The sequence below is a fragment of the Chlorocebus sabaeus genome, chromosome 22 (assembly GCF_047675955.1).
Source record: "Chlorocebus sabaeus isolate Y175 chromosome 22, mChlSab1.0.hap1, whole genome shotgun sequence".
NCBI lineage: Eukaryota > Metazoa > Chordata > Mammalia > Primates > Cercopithecidae > Chlorocebus > Chlorocebus sabaeus.
This window is the reverse complement of record NC_132925.1, coordinates 14328672-14351448: the sequence shown is the minus strand read 5'-3', so window position 1 is coordinate 14351448 and position 22777 is coordinate 14328672. Positions and strand designations below refer to the sequence as shown.

Sequence of the window (22777 nt, the reverse complement as noted above, 5' to 3'; positions counted from 1 at the left end):
TTCATCTCAAACTTCTGGCGTCCAAAACTGTGATAAAATAAACTTCTAGGCCAGGTGCGGTGGCTCACGCCTGTAATCCTAGCACTTTGGGAGGCCGAGGCAGGTGGATCACCTGAGGTCAGGAGTTCGAGACCAGCCTGGACAACATGGCGAAACCAGCCAGGTGTGGCAGTGGATGACTGTAATCCCACCTACTTGGGAGGATGAGATAGGAGAATCACTTGAACTCAGGAGGCAGAAGTTATAGTGAGCCAAGATTGTAACACTTCACTCCAGCCTGGGTGAAAGAGCGAGACTCCATCTCAAAAAAAAAAAAAAAAAAAAAAAGAAAAGAAAAAAATAAACAAAATAGAAAATAAACTTCTACTGTTTAAGCCACACAGTCTGTGGTATTTTGTTATGGCAACTCTAGCAAACTAATATAAATATATACACACATACATAAACATACACATATTCAAAGATAAACATATACACATATACATACACACATATATGTACGGGTTTGCACATATTTTTTACGTAGTATGCAATTTAGTGATAGATAACTATGAAGAAAATAAAAGCAGGATAAAAGAATTAGGAGTGCTTAGATGAGAGGAATTACAATTTTAAATGGGATAGTTAGAACAGATTGCCATTTTAGAAAGTGACATTTGAACAAAGTTCTGAGGAGGTAAGGGAGTGAGCCAAGCAGATATCTGAGAGAAGAGCTTTCGATATCAAAGGAATAGCCAGTGAAAAGACGTTCAGGCATGTTCAAGGAAAGAGGACGCCAGTGTGGCTGGAGCAAGGTGAGCCAGGGGTGGTAATTTGAGATGAGATTACAGAGTTAAGAGGAGGGGATGGAGAGGGTCTTGATGAAAACTGTCAAAACTTCACCTTTATAATGAATAAAAAACACCCACACTCAGATCCATCATTGTTAAATTTTTGAATTTCAAGAACAAAGAGAAGGTGTTTAATGCCTCCAAAGAGAAAAACAGGTCACCTATTAAGAGCCCAGCAATCAGACTGGTATCAGTGGAGAAATACATTCCAAATCCTAGGAAAAAGCAATTTAAAGTGAATCCTATTTGCAGCCAACTCATAAAATAAATATGTAGCAACAATACAGAAACTTGCAGACATCTGATGACTCGGAAATTTTAATTCTAGCAAAATGAGGAGATAAAGCAAGAAAGAGGAGAAATGTAATTCAGAAAAGAGTGGATGCAACACAGAAGAGCAGTGAAGGGAGTGGAGCCTCGGAGTAAGGGCTGTGCGGGAGTCTGGAAAAAGAGGGAGCTCTCCAGAAGGAAGGGAGAAGGGAGAGAAGAAAAAGATGAAATGACTGAAAACTGAGAAAAACTTGAAGATTTAGTATACATAATTGGGAGGGAAAGGGAGAGATCTATTTTCTCATCTATTTGATTCTAGAAAAATGTTTCAGTAGTATTCTGCTCATGAGATCGAACCAAGAGAGAAGGAATTTTAATTCTAACATATTACTCCATTATGCAGTATACAATATTTACAGAATTAAACAATATACACCATATATGGGTCTTTTCAATGTTCAGAATTACCGCAAAGACCAATCTTAGTAATGTTACAGAATAGATTTTAAGGTCTCAGAAGGAATATGATCAACCTTGACAATATGAAAGCACAGCTGTAGGATACTGGGAAGTAGAAGGGAGGGAGAAATGGAAGGCAGGGTGGGTGTGTAAGTGTTCTTATTTTATAAAAAGAAAAGCCAAAAGATATTTGCCTCTAATTATTACTTTTTAAAGAATATAAATAAAGAAAAAAAGATAATAAAGGTGTGATATGTATTTAAGAGAACTTTCCCCCACTAACAGAATAAGAAATGTAGGTCTAAGTGTACGGTACTAAGTTTCAGAGCCGACAGGGAGAAACTGAGTACAGCGTGAGATCGCAGGGTGCAGACTAGTGTGAGGAGGGAAGGGTGGTATAAGTGACATAAATCCTTGCAATAGCGCAGTAGTTAATGTCTAATTTTTTGATAATTTTAGAAAGTGAATAAACATATTATTTAGAGATTTGGGGGTGACCTGAAAAATGAATTAGGAACAGAAATCATCAGAAGTAATTGCCTCTGAGGAGTAAGACTGGAGGAAGAGAAGAAGGAGTTGCAGGAGAACATTCCTTTTCACTAGGAGCTCATTTGTAGTTTAATTTTTTACCCATCTGATGTATTTCTGTAATACAAATTAAAGTGGAGATTTGACAAAAGAATAAATATCAGAGCTTTTGCCATGGAGGTCACTTATATGTTTTTTTGTTTTTGTTTTTGTTTTTTGAGATGGAGTCTCACTCTTGTTGCCAAGGCTGGAGTGCAGTGGTGCGATCTTGGCTCACTGCAACCTCCGCCTCTCCAGTTCAAGTGATTCTCCTGCCTCAGCCTCCTGAGTAGCTGGGATTACAGGCACCCGCCACCACGCCAGGCTAATTTTTGTACTTTTAGTAGAGATGGGGTTTCACCATGTTGGCCAGGCTGGTCTTCAACTTCTAACCTCAGGTGATCCGTCTGCCTTGGCCTCCCAAAGTGCTGGGACTACAGGCATGAGCCATCACACCTGGCCAGTTATATGTATTTTTAAAAATTTTGACTGTTAAGGGGTAACCTCTCTAGAAAAGGTATTCCCTGAGGTTCCAGATAACTGAAATTTTATGGTATCCAGGACTTCTATACCTCTCATGTATTCATTTATTGATTAAAGAGATATTTTGGGGGTTCCTACCACTGAGGGTCTTCTCACACTTCGGTGCTTGTTGTTAGTCTCTAAAAAAACTTTTTCTGTGTTTCTTCTCCTTATGATTCACTGCCCTCTAAATATTCCCCACGGAAACAAAAAAGGTTCCTCTCTAGATGCTGGAGATGTGAACTGCTAAAGGGATAATAAATATCCTGTGGTAGGAAGAAAGATAACCCTTCAAAGATAACCACATCCTAATCCCCAGAACCTGTAAAGAAGCCATTTTACATGGCAAAAGGCTATGTGCAGATGTGACTAAATTAACGATCCCGAAATGGGGAGAATATCCTGGATTATCCGAGTGGGCCCGATGTAATCACAAAGGTCCTTATCATTGAAAGAGGGAGGCAGAGAGTTGGTGAAGATGTGACTACGGAAGTCCAGGTTGAACTGACAGGATTGCTGGCCTAGGGCAAAGAGCCCAGGTATGTGGGCTGCTTCTGAAGGCTGGAAAAGGTAAGCAAACAGATTTTCCCTTAGCACCTCCAGGAGGAACACATCTCTGCCAGCACTTTGATATTAGTCTCACATGGCTCATTTTGGACTTCTGACCTCCAGAAGCACAAAGGTAACAAATCTGTGCTATTTTAAGCCACTAAATTTGTGGTAAATTGTTACAGCAGCAATAGGAAACAATACACATCTAATGATGGCATTGTTTTCTCTTTTTTTTTGTTTCTACAGCAACACACTAAGGCAAAGGCCAATTTGCTAAGTAAAGTTGTAACTACACTCATTTTGGATCATTTTCTACTAACTATAGCAACACGTATAAGACTTTCTTTAAAAATGTTAGATTACTAAAAGGGTATAACCACTATGGAAAACAATATGACGGCTCCTCAAAAACTTGAAAATAAAGTTATTATGTGCTCCAGCAATTCCACGTCTGGGTATATTCCCAAAACAAATGAAAGCAGGGTCTTAAAGAGATATTTTCACCCATGTTCAAAGCAGCATTATTCACAATGGCCAAAAGATAGAAGCAACTCAAGTGTCCATCAGTGGATTAACTGCCAAGCAAAATGTGTAGATAGATACATAGATATGATGAAATATTATTCAGCATTAAGATGGAAGAAAACTCTGACAGATGCTATAACATGGGTTAACCCTGAGAACATTATGCTAAGTGAAATAAGCCAGTCACAATAAATAAATATCACATGATTCCACTTACATGAGGTATCTACAATAGTCAAATTCATAGAGACAGAAAGTAGAATGGTGGTTGCCAGGGGCTAAGAAGTGAAGGGAATGAAGAGTTAGTGCTTAATGGACATCGACTTTCAGTTTTGAAAGATGAAAACAGTTCTGGAGATTGGTAGTACGACAATGTGAATGCACTTAACACTATTGAACTGTACACTCAAAAATGGTTAAGACAGCACATTTTATGTTATGTATTTTACAACAATTAAAAATAAAGAAATATACAATAAAAATGTTAGATTATTGTGGATATAGGCAGTATTTGAATTCAGATATTTCCAACCTCCCATTAAAATGACTGTTTTGGTCTTAGTTCCACAATTAGCAACGCCTATGCTTAATCAAGTAAGTATGATTGATTCTCATTAAAGCTATACAAAAGTACATAGAAGCCTCATAATTTACAAACAATATGTTCCTGGTTTAATGCAAATTTAAATTAATTTCTATAATGTTGCCAATGTTGACTGATTCTTCTGCTTAGCTTTCATTTCGACATTCATAATTTATCTTTCTAAAATTAGGTTGGTATAACTTAACTGCCCGCATTATTTTCTAAGTGAGAAAATTGTATGTGGTAACACAAAGGCTTTTTAAAACAAATTGGGTTAATCTCAAAACCATAAGGCAAATGTTAGGGATTCCTGTCAAATGGTCTTACTGTTTTGCTACTGCTGCTTGTTGTTTAAATATTATTTTAATCCTTTTGCTTTCAGTAGTCATGTATCTTAAAACTATCAGAAATTTGTATTCAAAGATAAAGGAAGGCAGGCAATCTGTAAAAACTCACTCCCAGGATTTATAGCTAAGATTTTTCTACTCTGAGAATTATCTTATGCTATAGATCGGGGTCCCCAATCCCTGGGCCTACAGACAAATCCCAGTCTGTGACCTATTAGGAACCCAGCGGTACCGCAGGAGGTGACTGGTGGGTGAGCGGGAATCACCACCTGAGCTCCGGAATCGAACTAATGCCTGATGATCTGAGGTGGAACAGTTTAATCCTGAAACCACCTCCCTGTTCCTCTGCCCCAGAGCCATACATGCCATTTTTCTCATGAACTGAACCAGACCATGTTGTGGCCTCCCACTGCTTTTGCAGAAAGTATAAAACTATCTCTATAATTACAATTTATCATTACACACTATAGTTTCTGTTAAGGCAAGAACATACAACAACTTTATAATCAGACAAATTCAATGATTTAAAAAGCAGTATTTCTGGTCTTCGTTTTCCAATCAAAATTAAAAGATGTATTTTACAATATACTAAGCAAAAATTAACACACTCCTAAAATGTAAGTACCTTAAATATACAGGGCCACTAAAATAATGTCTGGGATAAATCATCTGCTTCCATAACAATTTACATACATTTTGAAGTAGTGTACAAGAAACAAGTAATTATTATCACAGGTTTCATCCAAACCATAAACAGAGGACTGGATATGTATTTTTACAACAGTTAGATGGTAGGATGTGAGAAGGGCTGTTTGGGGGAGAAAAATGATTCACTCAAAACAAAAGAAAGATATTGCTTAATAGGTCTTAACAAGCCCACTAACCAATTTTAAATTCTGGAGGTGGCAAAACATTTAGAAACTAGAAAGACTTGAATAATACTAATAAACTTTGGCAAAGCTGTGCCACTGACCACATAAAAAGACAAGTCAGGATTAGAGAATAAAGAAGAAAAAAAAAAGACAGGTTGGGTTTGGGATCTGGTAAAAGGCAAAAGGGTTCTCTATGCTTGTGTAGATGTCTTTAGCATGCAAGTTATTATTATTTTTTTTAAATAAGAGGAAGGAAAACTAAACAGCCAGCCAAGCAACATCCATTTTTGCATAATAGTATAGTATCCTCTACTAACCTCTCTAAATGTGCCATGGCCCCTCGGCTCCTCAATGATCCTGTATCATGGTTTAACAAGATCCTGAGTAATGTCATATTATTCACTCATGCTAACCACTAACTATAATGCATGAAATTATTACAAACCAAGCTGTATTAAGACTGGTATTATTCGTCTTTGAATTCTAATGATAACAGTAAACTTTCTAATCATACTTAAGTAGAGGTCAGAAAAATGTCATGACTAACAACAGTAGAAGCAAAAGCATTATTTGATCAGATTAAGTAGAATGCTAACCTAGTACTCTAAAATGGAAACTAGTAAACATTATCTTGGGTTTTCCATATTCTTTAATATAAAATGCCCAATTATAATGCAGAGCTGGAGAAGTACTTTTTAAAAAATTGACATATCATAATTGTAGATAATCTGAAGGCATATGTGTTATTTTCATACATGTTTACAATGTAGAATGATCAAATCAGGGTAATTAGGAAATCTATCACCACAAACATTTATCTTTTCTTTATCTTGGGAGCATTACAATTCTTCTCTTCTAGCTACTTTGAAATATACATTAAATTATTGTTAACTACAATTTCCTTACTGTACTATCAAATCCTAGAATTTATACCTTCTACTTAACTGTATTTTTGTACCCATTAACCAACTTCTCTTTATTGGAGGAAGTACTTCTAAAGGAAGCAGAATTGTGACATAATATAATCCCTCTATCAATACTCTGAAACACACATATTCCCTTCAGAAGTCTCCTACAAAAGTGCTGATCAGGTTTAAACTCTACTTGAAATATGAGGTAAGATTCTCTCTCGCAACACTGCTGTAGGAAACAAAGGTGATCTTGATTAATTTTATAGCATATAATACAATGGTCTGCTGCACAATGAAGGTAAGAATAAAAGAAAAAAAGATATAGTAGAAAATGATATTACCCCAAGTACTACTAAAAGAGAAAGAAAGATGGCCTCCTTGCCACGAAATGTATACCAGATAACTTGTTACTATATGGCAGATATCAGGTATACAACTTTCCCCAAATCTTTGCTTGTCTTTCAGTGTATCGTGGAACAGGCTGAAATGCACTTTGTTTTTGAACCACCTAGTTAATGAAGCTGCTGAAAACAAAACAATACACAGTTTTTAAAAAGAAACCATTAAATAGAATATAATGTTAAACTTCCCTCATTTGTGAACAGAAACTCCTCAATAGATTTTTGACAATTCACAGAATACACTCAAGTGGCACTTCAGGTTTATCTCTTATACTCTGTTGTGAAATCCAAAAAGCTCTGCAACCTACAGATTTTTAAAAATTAAGTTGTGAGGCTGGGTGCGGTGACTCACGCCTGTAATCCCAGCACTTTGGGAGGCCAAAGGGGGCGGATCACTTGAGGTCAGGAGTTCAAGACCAGCCTGGCCAACAGGGTGAAACCTCATCTCTACCAAAAATATGAGAAATTAGCTGAGTGTGGTGGTGTGTGCCTGTAACCCCAGCTACTTGGGAGGCTGAGGCAGGAGAATCACTTGAACCCAGGAGGCGGAGGTTGCAGTAAGCCGAGATCGTGCCACAGCACTCCAGCCTAGGTGATAGAGACTCTGTCTCAAAAAAAAAAAAAAAAAAAAAAAAAAAGTTGTGGCAGATTCATTTGGGTTAAAAATCTGACTTAAACCCATGTAAGGCTATTTATGGCCAAGACTTATCTCATGTGGTATAACTATTCATATGTCTTGCTGAAAAAATATTAATATGTTTGATTATGGAGTATTGTTCCAGACGCTCCTGTGGAAAGGAGGTTAAACCATGTACTATGTACTATATTACTTCTTTAAAATCCAAACAAATTCTGAATTCTGAAACACATCTGCCATTAAATAAGATTTTTGACTTGTATTTTAGATCCAAATGAATTATACTGTAAAACTATATATCTTCTGTATAAACTATATATCTACTGTAAAACTATATATCTTCTGTAAATATGCATGTATGAAAAAACTAGTTAGTATGATAAAACTAGTTAACCACATAGTTATCCAATAAAACCTTAATTTAATTACTTGTTGCAAGTAAATCATTTAAATGTTAACTTTTAAAAGCATCAGATAGGCACATCTACTAATAAGTAGTCTATATGCAGGAGTCCACCCGAGTTTTCTAAGGAAAACTGGATTGTTTTGTGTTCTCAATACTCCAAGGATTCCTTCTTTCACTCCCTCAAAAAATGTTTTGATCTGCGTGTCTGTATTTTAAAGAAACTGTAAAATCAATAATCAACTCATTTTTTTAAGGCATTCATTTTGTCTTTCCCAAAGTTTAATGATTTGCCTTTCACTGAAGTTCTCCATCCTTGAAAGGTCTGCTTAGAGGAAAATAGAGAATCATGCCTCAAGAGCCTTTTAAGAAACTGGCTTAAAACAAGGTGAGAATGTATTGCTTCTCTAGCACAAGACAGACCACCTTTACATTCCCAGACTAATCTACATAGGCTTCTAACTAAAGGAGAGTAAGAAAGGAAGATAAAAGAAAAATTATTCCTTGACTGAAATACCTTAAAGAAAAACATGTATTATCTTAATTATAGCATAAGTTCAATGACCTTGAAAAACTAAAACAAAACAAAACAAACCCAAAATGTCTTGAAACACAGTTATCAAAGTTCCAAAGGAGAGTGTTTCAAAACGTAACCAAAATGTAAACCACGATGCAGGATGTTTTTTTTCCCTTGGTAAAAATCTGAGTTTCAAACAGAGAATGTTATTTTTATAAATAGCTATTAAAACATCCTAACACATTTTTAAAAATATAAATTCCCTTTCTAGGATCTATTCTTTTGGTGCTTGATTAGAAAATTTGGCATTCTGATGGGAGGGTCAGTGTTAATTAGATCACTGTATTCAACTGTTTTCTGCATTTAAAAAGGGCTGAGCCAAAAATGCAGAAAAGAACAATCAGCACAGCAACAGTGCCATCTTTTGACCGAAACAAGAGTGATTTTCCCTCTTTCATTAATTCCTCAAGACTTATCACCAGGAGATAAACAAATTCCTTTTATGTCATCACTGTAACAAGTTTGAAGTCACAATCACTGTCTTGCCTACAGTTTTTGGTACAGAAGTAAAAGAATCATACATGTCTGTGCTCCTGAAAAATTAAGATTACAGCCCCCAAACACTATGATTAATATATTTATTCCTCATCTTTATTCATGTCCCTTCCTTCGCCATTAGAGTATCAAGGCAATAGTACCATTCCATTGGAAGCAAATATAAGTAAAGGATGCCACAATATTAGCAAGCTTTGCCTTCTCAGAAATCTAGCATTATACATTTTTTAAAACCAAGTAAGATTGTAGGAATTTAAAAAATTTAAAATAAGCATAGGAACATAAATCCTGCAATTGGTCCATCGTAACCATTTAATATTCAATTAATATTTCAGAAAGCCAGTATGAGACTACCTTATAAAGCTATTTGCAACATACGTAGAAAAGAAAAACAGTTATATAATTAATAATGTGAAAAATGTAGGAAAACTACAGACAGTCTTTTTATTTCACTGCCCAAATGACAGTTTAAGTCCAAAACTGAAAAGGTGAGATGCTTCCAGAGAACACTGGACACATTGTACATATTCCTCTGTGAGGAAATTGTTACATTTTCTTTAAACTAGAATAGAGCAGTAAGGAAAAAAAAAAAAAGAAGAAACCATGTCCTTTGCAGCAACATGGATGCAGCTGGAAACCACTATCCTAAATGAATTAATGTAGGGACAGAAAACCAAGTATCGCATGTTCTCAATTATAAATGGGAGCTAAACATTGTGTACTCATAGGCATAAAATGGCAGTAATAGACACTGGGAACTACTAGAAAAGAGAGGACAGAAGGGGGGTAAGGGTGGAAAAACTATTTGATGCTATGCTCCCTACCTGGATGATGGGATCAATCAAATCCCAAACCTCAGCATCACGCAACACATCCGTGTAACAAACCTGCATATGTACCCCCTGAATCTAAAATACAAGAAATTATTTTTAAAAAATAAGTAAACAAAATAGAAAGAATCTACCTGAATAAAAGAGAACAGAATGTGGATTTGGTCCAGAAGTCAAACAAGATGCTGACTCCTATGTTAACTGAGTGTAGGACACGTGATCGGCTTAATTAATAACATTAACCTTATGTTTACCTGGTGCTCTAGTTAAAGAGCGCTTCACAGACAGAGTTTTAATAAAACCTTATGAGGTGAGATGTACAAGGTATATAGTCTGACCAGATTTATCACATCGAGGGTCACAAAGACTCTGATTTGCCTCAAGTGACACAGCTAATAAATGCAGCACGAAGACTGCCACTCAAATCTAGGACCGCAAGCTTCATCACTGCTATGTGCCCTGAAGCAAATATTACGACTGCTAAAATAAGTTTGGAATTTGGGGCAATAAGACATAGGACACCACATGCATTCATTCTATCGTCCCAATTGTCTCAAATACCCATTGAAGGTAAAAAATAACCATATGCCTCCAGGCACTTTGAACATAAAGAAAGTAGAATTAATAGGTCTTAAGCAATGACCTGAGAATCTGAGCTACCAGTCCTTTCATAGAGCATACAACCTCCACCTATTAAAGTGCCGCTGTACAGCATTATGATGAGGTGATTGAAAGCACACACTTCACACTGAGACATAATTTGAAACTTTCCGTCATAGATTGGCATTTAAATGACAGTTGTGTTCAATTTTAACATATTAGACTCAATGTAGAAACTCAAAAGTAGGTAGGCCTTGGAATTCCAAATAATTTGGAATATCTTGGTAGTTATTCCAAATAACTTGGTAATTCATTTAACAATACTTTGTACAACTCTAAAAGGTAGATAAAAATACTGTTTTCCTCAGAAGCTTGACTCAGCAAGAAAATAAGTAGACAAACAGCCTGTACTAAAAAGCCTATTTTCAGCCTTCATTTACCTGATTCTGCCATTAATCCTCAATTTCATGAAACTTTCTTCTGATCTGGCTTCCTGGATGCTATTTTTCCTTTGTTCATCTGCTATTTCTCTGAAGTCCCCCTTTAGCCTCTGCCTCCCCATCTGCCTTTCCTCTTTTTCCTGTCCCTTAAATATCAGTCTGCCCTAGAACTTTATCCTTCATTTCCTTTTTTTACCTGACGTTAAGTGTTTTATATGTTACCTTATTCAATCTTTCAATTAAGTTCTGAGGCATGAATTATTATTCTTACTTTGCAAATGAGAAAACTAAGGCAAGACAGTTATTTGTACAAAATTTCTCAGGAAATGTCCAAACCAGGATTAAAATCCAGGCAATAAAGTTCTATAACTCATACTTTTAATGGCAGTTATCCCTCCCATTCATTATGTAAGGGCTTTGTCAACTACTTGATTATTGTAAAATCTTTCAAATTGACTTTCTTGCTTAGGGTTTGGTTATTTTCGGGCCGGGCACAGTGGCTCATGCCTGTAATCCCAACCCAGGTGGGCGGATCACGCACGGGGCCAGGAGTTCAAGACCATCCTGGCTAACACGGTAAAACCCCATCTCTACTAAAAATACAAAAAAAATAGCTGGGCGTGATGGCGGGCGCCTGTAGCCCCAGCTACTCGGGAGGCTGAGGCAGGAGAATAGCGTGAACCCGGGAGGCAGAGGTTGCAGTGAGCTGAGATCGCGCCACTGCGCTCCAGCCTGGTCCACAGAGCAAGACTCCACCTCAAAAAAAAAAAAAAAAAAAAAGAGAGAGTTTGGTTATTCTCTTTGCATCTTCCAGCATTACCTGATCAAGGAATTTCCAACTTGTGGCAGACACCTCTAGTTATTCTTCAGTATCTGTTCTCATTTCCTTCCGTAGTAATGGGATTTTTAATTGGGTACAGCCAAGACTAATCTCCTAAACTGCCTTGTAATAACCACAATCATATGACTAAGTCTGGCCCATGAGATGTGAGTGGAAGTAATGTTGAATTATGCTTTTTCTCCTTCCTACTAGTTGCAATGCAGATTAAACAGCAAGAACTGGGATAGTCACCCTGGATTGTGAGGCTGAAGATTGGGCCTGGATCCCTGAGGATTCTGGAGTATGGCCATCTACTGATTACCTAGACAACCCTGGGAAGCCGCCTCAGACTCTTATTTATTTAAGTCCCTATTATTTTGAGTATCTTTCTCTCTCTGTTATATTAGAAGAAAAACTGTCTTCACTAATACTGAATTTGCTACCACGTGGAGTTGTAGCAGAATCTAAGTACAGAACTGCCTCAATAAACAGGCAATAGAGGGCAAGGTCACGGAAACTACAGGTTAGAAAGCCAGTATGATGGCTAGATTAATTGAGGTTCAACTTGGCTGAACCATGATATTCAGATATTTGGTCAAGTATTATTCTGGGTGTGTCTGTGAGGGTGTTTTTAGATGAGAGTAATATTTGAATTGTTAGACTGAGTAAAGCAGATGGCCCTCCATAATGTGGGTGGGCTTCATACAGTCAGTTGAAGAACTGAAGAGAACAAAAGACTGACCTCCCTGGAACAAAATGGAATTCTCCAGCAGATGGCCTGTGCACTTGACCTGCCATGTTGACTCTTCCCTGGGTCTCCAGGCTCTAGCGCATCCAGCAAATTTGGGACTTAGCCTTCATAGCTGTATAAGCCAATTCCTTAAATCTCGCCCTCTCTCTCTCTCGCTCGCTCTCTCAATAGAAAGATAGACAGACAGTGGTCCCATGAGATTATAATTTCCTTTTAACTAGGCGAATGAGCTGTATTCACTTAGAAAAAAAGTGAATAAAAATGGTCTCTTCACCTAGACCCACTTCAGAGCTCAGTCTTTGAAACTTTTTCATTGATCCTCCATGGAATATCTCCCTATTCTGTTTTTCCCAAGCAATAAATTTTTAGCTGCTTGAAAACAGGGTTTGTGTTGCATTCATTCTGTACTTTTTACATACAGCACAACTGGAAACTATATTCTTAAAATATGTTCTTACAATATTAAATAAATTAATGGGCTGGGTGCAGTGGCTCACGCCAGTAATCCCAGCACTTTGGGAGGCTGAGTTGGGTGGATAACCTGAGGTCAGGAGTTCGAGACCAGCCTGACCAACATGGTGAAACCCGATCTCTACTAAATGCAAAAAATTAGCCAGGCATTGTGGTGGGCGCCTATAATCTCAGCTACTTTGGAGGCTGAGGCAGGAAAATCGCTAGAAACCAGGAGGCCTCCGCCTCAGTGAGCAGTGAATTGAGATTGTGCCATTGCACTCCAGCCTAGGCAACAGAGTGAGACTCCGTCTCAAAAACATAAAATAAAATAAAAAGGCCAGGTGCGGTGGCTCACACCTGCAATCCCAGCACTTTGGGAGGCCAAGGTGGATGGATTACGAGGTCAAGAGATCAAGACCATCCTGACCAAAACGTGAAACCCCGTCTCTATTAAAAGTAAAAAAATCAACTGGGCATGGTGGCACACGTGTGTAGTCCTAGCTACTCAGTAGGCTGAGGCAGGAGAATCGCTTGTACCTGAAAGGTGGAGGTTGCAGTGAGACAAGATCGCGCCACTGCACTCCAGCCTGGCAACAGAGCAAGACTCCGCTTCAAAATAAAATAAAATAAAACAAAAAAATAAAAACAAATAAATAAATAAATGCTACCTTAATTAAGAGGCAGGTCAGGAAGAGAATTTTCAGTGTAAAACAAAGAAATATTTAACTGAAACTAACACACAGAAATTCTGAATAGAGTTCTGCACATGTATCACAGAATAATAATAAAAAAAGTAAATGTGGTAAAATGTAAAACAGTTGATGAATCTCCATAAAGAGCACATAGGAGCTCCTTGTACTACTTATTCTTACGTTTTTTTCTAAGTTTAAAATTATATCGAAATAAAAATTTTACCAAAAAACATTCTGAATAGAGAATAGTTGAAGCAACCTCTAACTTTTATGTTATAGAACAAATGGAAATGATAGAGGCCAGAGGCTTTATCTAAAAAAAAAAAAAAAAAAAAAAAAGGAAAAAAAAAAAAGCTTTTGCTAACAAGTAATTTATAAAAATGAGAAAGGTTTTTCTTCTTGCCAACTGGGTCTTAAATAATAAATTCCTACAGAAAGTAAAACAGCCTGTTAATGAAGGCAGCTACTTAGCAATTGTGGTCTCATTTCTGATTGAGTAGAACAGTTTGGTAACCTTTTTAAAGTAAACTTGACCTTATGGAACATGGCCACTGTTTTAAAATTGAGGTATGTTGTCCCCAAAATGCCATTAAGACATTTAAAAATGTAAGTTGTCCCTTACACTGCCTTTCTAGTAACAAAAGGGAAACCTAACGGAGTTTGGGAGGGTGGGGCAGGAGACAGCAGACAGTCTGATTTAAAGAAAATAAATCTAGTTTTAAAAAAAAAATTAGCCAGGCATAGTGGCTCACACCTATAATTCCAGCCCTTTCAGAGGCCAAGGCAAGAGGATTACTTGAGTACAGCAGTTTGAGACCAGCCTGGGCAACAGAGAGAGACCCCTGTTTCTACAAAAAATAAAAAATTAACCAGATGTGGTGGCGCATGCTGTGGTCCCAGCTACTCAGAAGGCTGAGACAGGAGGATCACTTGGGTCCAGGAGGTCAAGGCTGCATGATCACCCCATTGCACTCCAGCCTGGACAACAGAGTGCGACTCCATCTCAGAACAAACAACAACAAAAACAAAACAACAACAAAACATATATATGCCTAATTTGATATAGCAATAGAAATATTTTAATTAGGCCAGGCACAGTGATTCATGCCTGTAATCCCAGAACTTTGGGAGGCCACAGCCAGCGGATCGCTTGAGCCCAGGAGTTTGAGACCAGCCTGAGCAACGTGGCAAAACCTCATTTCTACAAAAAAATACAATTAGCTGGTGTATACCTTTTATTCAAGCTACTCGGGAGGCTGAGGTGGGAGGACTGCTTGAGCGTGGGAGGTGGAGGTTGCAGTGAGCTGAGATTGTGCCACTGCACTGCAGCCTGGGTGACAGGGTAAGATCCTGTCTCAAGGAAAAAAAAAAAAAAAGAAATCTTTTATTTGGTACAAGAAAATTTAACAAATGGTAAAACCACAACTTTAACCATTTCTTTTCTTCCCTGAAGCATTTTGGGAATTTTTTCTTCATTTGCTTTTCCTTTCTATTTCTTTTTTTTAATACTACATTGTTGACTTCTAGTATTCCTTTCCAATATTTCTGTTTTTGTTCCTTTTCAGCAGTTCCCATTTCTTTCATTTTTCCACTGCCTGTTTCTCATCATTTCACCCTGTTTCTATCAGTTTACTAATTCTGCTGGCAAACAGCAGTCTGGGCAAGAAAGCAAATTAAAAAAAAAAAAAAAAAAATCCCGACCACTATTATACACTATGACCAAAGAAAACATTAAGGTGAAAAGTTGAAGCTCATGTACAATCTATCAAATAGATGCAGATTTAAAATTAAGTTTCATGGCACTATAAGCATCCAAAACACAGACATTTCTAGGTTGATAGTTACCTAATGCCATCATCAGTTTTGAAAGTATTATTTTACAAGCCTTGAGGGTAGCCTTCACTGCGCTCACAGTAAGTAATCAAATTTCTAGATATCCCACTGTTTATTATCAAAAGAGTTCTGTGAATTCAAGATAAAGAAACATGACCAAGCTTGCTGTTTTCAGAGATACCATACCCAGCGGCTATTCTTTTGTCAGCCTAAGAAACAAAAACAGTGCTGATAATTATCTTCTTTCCACTGACAGTAAGCTTTTACCTTGAAGAAGCAATGTTTCTTATAAAGTACTAATACAACAGAGTAATGACATTAGACACTTTTGAAATAGATTATAAATGACACATTTTAACATACTTATTATTGGTTTCCACTTGGAGATTTCACGTTTAGTACCTCTTCTTAACAGTTCATTACCTCATTAATATGAGTATGGAACGGTAGGGATTAAAACTGCTCCACTAAATTAAATATAAGGATCTCATTTTGTGTTGCTTAGGTGAGCCAAGAGTGACAACAAACCCACAGTAGGCCTGCCTAACTTCAAGGTAGGGTCTCTGTCCTATTAACCATTGCCTCTTAACTCACACAAATGAAGAAAAAAAAAAAAGCCTTCAAGAAAACCACCAGAATTGACCTGATTTTGTCCCATGGCCCAAATGTGCTTATGAATGGAGATTGTTTATAGTTGATTTTAATGATTTAAAAGGGTTTATTCAAACCGTGTGTGTGTGTGTGTGTGTGTTAAGAAGAAACTTTCTTCAAGTGAAATTCTATATGCTTAACCGGAAAAAAGATACCCTGCCTCTCGTTGGATTTGGTGTGCCAGACTAAGGGGCTCCCCTGTTCATCCCTATCTATTCCTTCAAGACAGCTCCCGAAGCGATTCTACAGAAACGCTACGTCTTTGCAGTGTTGAGTTTGAATGCCAATGTCCTAAATAAATCTTTGGAGGAAAAAATGACCATCATTTCCTAAAGAAAGAAGTCATTTGACTCCTGCAGTAGCCAGACTAAAAAAGAAATAAAAGCCTACAAAGTTTACTAAAGCCATTTTAGTGACTCCATTTAGGTCAATGGCATGGTAAGTTCAAATTCCCGTAGTGAGTGGCAGAATGAGGCCAAATGCCAGGAAAACCTTGCTGATAGAAGAAGAAAGAGTCACAGGGACTCTTAATGGATAGGCTGGATCGTGGTTTTTCAGCCCAAGGTCCAATCCTTTGGATCATAAAAGTCATTGTTCCTACAGAAAGAAGATTCAGGGGAGGCAAAAAGAACACAGAGCACCAAGAGATAAGTAAGAATGCTCAAGCAACAAAATAGCCTTTTCCCAAAATAGCCAGGTCATCCTCTGCTGCACGCAATGATCACTCTTTAGAAATCTTGAAAAGTCAGTTCAAATTTTTTAAACTAGAAGAATTTATGTGCTCCCACGTTTCAAATGCTTTAATATACTTATTATACTTATTTGCTCAGTTTTGTTTTGTTAAATATCCATTAAAAGTTTTTCAAATTATTAAGAAAAATGATGTTAAACTCTTAACATCAGCCATATTTTACAAATTGAATAAACTATGGTGAGTTAATGAAATGTTTAAAGTATCATCTTATTTTGAAGACTGCTTTCTTCTAACATTAATCCACTGATAATCACTGCTCACCTGGAAAAATTCCATAACTTCCCAATTATTTATTCCCAATAGCTTTCTTCTCTCTCTGTTTGCTCTCTTGTGTCTACCCTCTACGTGTAATAATCTTTCTAAAATAAACGTAATTATGTAATTTCATTATTAGAAATACTTCAGTAGCTCTCCACTGTATATATAACAGTTGTGGTAAACTATGGAATAAGTTATCCCCTCATCCTCTTAATCATGTTTTCATGCCAAGCATGTAAGGGGCAAGGCTCTTACTTTTTGTCTAATAGCTGCTGGGAAGAGTTGATTAAGCCCCCAGATTTAGATGTGGGACTGGACTAAAAAGCTTGCAACTGGGACTCAGGTCCAAATCATGCCACTCAATTCAGCTTCATCACAGAGGCCTGGTTGGGGTTCAGGAGTGAGCTAACATAAAAGATCAAATTGTCAAATCTGATTCACACAGAACAGAGACCTTACCTACTATCAAGCTTTACTATTTAATAATAATTTTAAGTATACAGGCAATCAAGTGGCACAAGAGAAGCAGAGAAAAGTCTGGGACAGCTGATATAGCTCCCCAGGTCTTGCTTTCAGTATTGGGTATGAATTTTTAATTCAGAATAGATGAATTCTCTAAATCATGTTCACAGATCGCTTCACACAATGGGGAGCATTTAGGTTATGTCACAACATACCTTATGCAGTTGATACATGGTATCTCCAGGAAGGAAGCCATGCCCCATAAATCTATATAGATGCTAGTTTGTGTTTACCATAGGCAATCCTAACCAGGAACATGCTGCTCAAAGCATGCCATAAATAAGAACTATCCTCTTAGCAAAACTCATTAGTCTATTTACCAAGGAAGCCAATTATCTACATGTTTATGAGAAGATTTAACTGAGTCACCTGCCTTCTTTCTTTCCTTAGGAGTGTCCCCCTGGAAATCAAAACAGAAATGGATCACAGGCCAGCTGCTATAACTCCTTCCCAAAGAGTTATCAAGCTCTTGCCTGGAACTTTAAAAGGTTGATCTTTTAATCTCCATTAGGATACAGTTTTGTACTATTTCTTTCATTAATCAGATTGTGTAAGGAAAGAAGAGTTTTAGGTATTCCTAACTACCTCAATAAATGAATACATAAATGAAGGAATGGCATGTTTTCAAAGACGACTGAATAATTGAAATGTTCACGATAAATTAAGTGGAAAAACATATCAACTGTATGTCACTATGATTCCTATTATTCTACATACTATATGCAGCCAAAGGTAATAAATAAATCAATAAATATATATATATCTTAGCTCCAGTATATTATACTCTATTGTATATTATTATACTATAGTATAATAATATTGTATATTAGACAAATCTCTTTAAATATTTACCTGCTGCTTATTTTGTACTCCATCCTTAACAAGAACAAAGTTAGGCATCCTTCCCTCTATTCCCTTAGCCCCCTAACTGTTCTATTATTATAGGTCTTAACCACATTTTATGATAATTGGCCTGAGGACCTTGAGAACAAGAATCATTTCCATATTTTAAAATCTGCAATGCTTAGCTAAGTTCCCAGTATAAAGTAGATAGTGTTAGGCCAGGCATGGTGGGTCATGCCTGTAATCCCAGCACTTTGGGAGGCTGAGACAGGTGGATGGGAGTTTGAGACCAGCCAGGCCAACATGGTGAAACCCCACCTCTGCTAAAAATACAAAAAGTAGCCAGGTATGGTGGCACACGCCTGTAAACTCAGCTACTCGAGAGGCTGAGGCATAAGAATTGCCTGAACCCAGGAGGCGGAGGTTGCAGTGAGCTGAGATCATGCCACTGCACTCCAGCCTGGGTAACAGAATAAGACTCTCTCTCAAAAATAAATAAATAAATAAATAAATAAATAAATAAATAAATATTAAAAAGTAGATAATGTTAAATAAATTAATAAATGCTGATAACATCTTATTTTCAAGATTGTATTCATATTGTCAACATATATTTGACACATATTTTTTATGAAAGAAAATATAGTAGTTACAAATTATAGCTTTGGATGGCTCCTCAGGCTTTTACAATTTCGTTGAATGTGTAATATTTTGATCAGTAAACTCTTGTTAAAAAGAAGTATGTTCTTTCCCCAAACAAACTGCGCATTTTAAATTTCATAACCTCTGACTACTGCCACCTAAACTTAAAGAAAAAAGAAATAAGATGAAGAATACAGACGAGGTAGAACAGAAAGAGGAAGAGAATAATTATTAGTAGTAGTTGTAGTAGTTGTTAATAGTAGTTTGCTTTTGTTTTCTGGATTCCAAACATATGACTAAGCATATGATGACAGTATGCAACATGAACGGAATTATTCAAACTTTAAAAAGAAAACATATACATAGCTGAAGCAGCGGTGGAATTTTCCATTCTCAGAGCCCCATATATTCAAATATTATTTTTCCAATATAAACATATCAATTTTTTGGTCACTGTGTTGATGAATGATGAAGGCCATGCTGCACAGTCACCAGGTATTCTTTATCTTAGCTCCAGTGCATCAGAGAATAGATGTTAGTGTTTTTTTTTTTGTTTTTTTTTTTTTTTTTTTTTTTTTTTAAATGTTTCAAAACACAATTCTTGCTGTCAGAGTACCACTTTTTAAGGATTGTTATCTGGATGATTTATACAAATTTTCAAAACGTTACCGAATAATCTAAGCTTCCTTTTTCAATGAGCTCACAAATTGGATTTTACTTGTCAAGTAGTGAGAAAAGAAAACCAGAAGGGGTCAGTATTTTAAATGTGATTGATTTTCTCCTAGGAAACAAATGACATGATACATTACTGCAATAAGTTACCTACATTTTTGTTATAAATCATATTCTTCAGTTAGTGCTTTCTCACCCAAAAATCATGTAAACTTCTCTTATACAAATATAGTCACTTTTTTAAAAGACTACATATATTTCATTTTCAGTATATTTTCCCACTTTATTTTTCTTGATATAAAGAATTTGATTAAATAGTATGAACATACATAGCATGTAACAGGAATGACCGGCTCAAAAATTATTTTGAGAAATGATAATAAAGGTATACTTTTAAGTGGCATTCCATTAATAGAACTGGCTTATGTTTAATTATTCCTTTTATCCTTGCCCATCATTCTCATCTCCTGAAAATAGCTTTGGGACAGATGTGTGAGGAAATCTGATATAACTTTTATCTTTATGTTCTGTAAATTCAATAGAAAATTCTAATTTTTCTATCTCTATATGGATAAATCAAAGAGTCCTTAAGTATACAAAGAACTCATACTGTTTTGAGATCTTTCTCCTGTCATCACTGTGCCTTCCAATAAGTTTTTCATGTTAAAAAACAAAAAAGAAGTTAGATTACTATTTTTATAATTATACATACTTCTATATGTATATTAGTTTAAAAAAATTTAAGGAGCATTATATAGCTACTAACAGTTTTTTTTACAAAAATTAACATCAGTGTTGGGCACAGTGGCTTGTGCTTATGGCCTCAGCACTTGGGAGGCCAAAGAGTCAGGATCATTGAGGTCAGGAGCTCAAGACCAGCCTGGGGAATATAGTGAGACCCTGCCTCTAGAAAAAAATTTAAAAATTAGCCAAGTATGGTAGCATGCCTCTGCAGTATCAGCTACTCAGGAGGCTTAGGTGGGAGGATCACTTGAGCCCAGGACATTGAGGCTGCAGTGACTTATGACTGTATCACTGCTGCACTTTAGTCTGGGAGACAGAGCAAGACCCTCTCTCTAAAATATTTTTTTAAATAAAAATAAAAAATAAAGAAATTAACATCAAAAAACTCCTATCAAATAAGACATTAATTTTCATTTATTTTTCATAAAAATGTACCAAATATACCAGATTAATATCGAGTTGTAGAGTACACGATTATAGGACACTGTCTTTCCAAAAGCTGAAATTCTGAACACTGTGCAGACTGCTTATGAAACATAAATATAAATAATTTCTGGAAAAGTGACAGCATGCCTTCACACAGTCATAAAGGGCATAAATACCTTTTTCAAAATTGAAAAATAATAATTGTGAATATTTATGGGGTATAATGTGATATCTTGGTCTATGTACACATTGTAGAAAGATTCAATCTGGTTAATTAGCATATCTATCACCTCACCAACTTATCATTCTTTTGTGATAAGAACATTACAGATCAATTCTTCTAGCAATTTTGAAATATACATCATTAACTGTGGTCACCATGCAGCATGATAGATCATTATAACTTATTCCTTCTAACTCTCAGACTTTGATCAACGTCTTATCACCCTCAGCCTCCAGTAACCACCTTTATATGCTATTTCTATGAGATCAACTCTTAAGATTCCACATGGAAGTGAGATCATATGGCATCTATCTTTCCATTCCTGGCTTATTTCACTTAGCATAATGTCCTACTGTCCCACCTATGTTGTAGTAAATGACAGAATGTCCTTGTTTTTAAAGGCTGTATAAGTTCTCATGTGTATAAAGTACCTTTGAGCACTGTATCTGTCAACAGACAATGTACATACAAGTCTAGCCTTTGGCAAAACAATACAATCAGAAAGTTTCCCTTATTTACCTCTTGCCTATCTTTTCCACTCCTTTTCTCACTTCTGAGTGCCATCTTCTGTCCACAGTATGAGGCCAGACAATATTTGTTTACCTGCATTCCAACTGCTTTTTGCAAATGAAAATAAGGATCTGTAATCAATCCTTCATATGAATGAAACTCATACACATCGATGTATTTACTCTCTTGCATGCTTGCATTTTAAAACCTTTTATCTCATATTGTGGAATAAAAGGGTTGCCTTTTGTTAACAAAAGGTAATGCAATAACTAGCTGAGGAAAGATTGGAAGACAGGCAGGAGGAAATTCTAGGTAAGTGATATAGTGATAAAACAGAGCTATTCCTGATGATAAAATTGCTATCGTCTTTTTTTCTTTTTCTTTTTCATTTTTTGACGTCAAGGGCAGGAGATAAAAGAGAGATTATGTCTGGTGTTATCATTTTTTTTTCCTTTATCTTTTTAACCCCAAGACTTGTAGATGTCAGGAATCCGATCATTTTCTCTGCATATAGCTTGGATATCTTGCTCTCTCCCCTTTGTTATCATAATCACATAGCCAAGGGACTCGGAATTCTGGCTGCTTCAAGTTATTGCAAAACCTCTCAGGCAGACCGGGAAGCAGAGGCAGGGAATGTAGAGCAGCTGCTGAAGGAAAAGAATGGTAGATGGCTGATGCGGCAGCCTTTCCCAGTCTCATATGATTACATGAAAACCTACGTTGAATGTGATCTCAGTTTTGGGCCCTGCCAATTTGCTACTGAAGTGATGTGCTACTAAAACTATTCCTTTAGGGAAGTAAGATGATGGAAGAGAGGAGTGGCCACTACAGAACAGCCTTCGTTGCTGGGACATAAGAAGTGCCCATCTGGGGTTTATGCATGTGAATGATTTTTTGGAATGATGATTGAAATGCTAAATGATACTAAGAAAAACTTATTAAACGATAAAAAAATTAAATTACATCTGTAGCCATGTTTTGGCTATGTAAAAGCAATACTAATCAAAATAAATTACGGGAATTGCTTTACATTTATGCCTAATCACCATGTAGCACAATAATGATTACATCATTATTTTTGTCAGATTAACTGTGCTATCAATTTAATTACACCTATAAATTCTAAATACTCAACCCATGTAATATACTGTTTTTAAACAAT

General features: G+C 36.4%; 1 protein-coding gene across 5 annotated transcripts in view; it reads right to left on the bottom strand.

Moving 5' to 3' along the window:
* NSUN3 (NOP2/Sun RNA methyltransferase 3) overlaps positions 1 to 22777 on the bottom strand; it is a 211465-nt gene that overhangs the window by 153576 nt on the left and 35112 nt on the right. The window lies entirely within an intron of this gene.